Here is a 454-nt window from a genome sequence, read left to right on the forward strand (position 1 = left end):
GACGGGCGCGCGTGCCACATGCCGCCGAAATATGGGTGTCGGAGAAAACAGAGTGCCGCGCGTAACGAGGGGCGCGCGTGTTACAGAGAGATATGCCCAAACGCATGAAAGTGTACGCAGGTGTCCTAAGGCAGTTTTTTTTTTTTTTTTCCTCATTTTGATGTCGCCCCGGCTGACGCGGTTTTCGTTTTTCCGTGCCGCCCCGGCTGACGCAGTTTTTGCGCCGCCCCGGCTGACGCGGTTTTTGCGCCGCCCCGGCTGACGCGGTTTTCGCGCCGCCCCGGCTGACGCGGTTTTCGCGCCGCCCCGGCTGACGCGGTTCGGACTTTGCACTTTTTGGCTGTGCCTGGCTGGCGGCCCACTCACTCGATCGCCAGGTCTGTTTGCCCCGGTGGTTCCACCGCCAGGCTTAAGCGCGAACTTTTTTTGTTTGTTTTCTTTTGATTAAGCGCAA

Source organism: Rhipicephalus microplus, unplaced genomic scaffold, assembly GCF_043290135.1.
Source record: "Rhipicephalus microplus isolate Deutch F79 unplaced genomic scaffold, USDA_Rmic scaffold_1105, whole genome shotgun sequence".
NCBI lineage: Eukaryota > Metazoa > Arthropoda > Arachnida > Ixodida > Ixodidae > Rhipicephalus > Rhipicephalus microplus.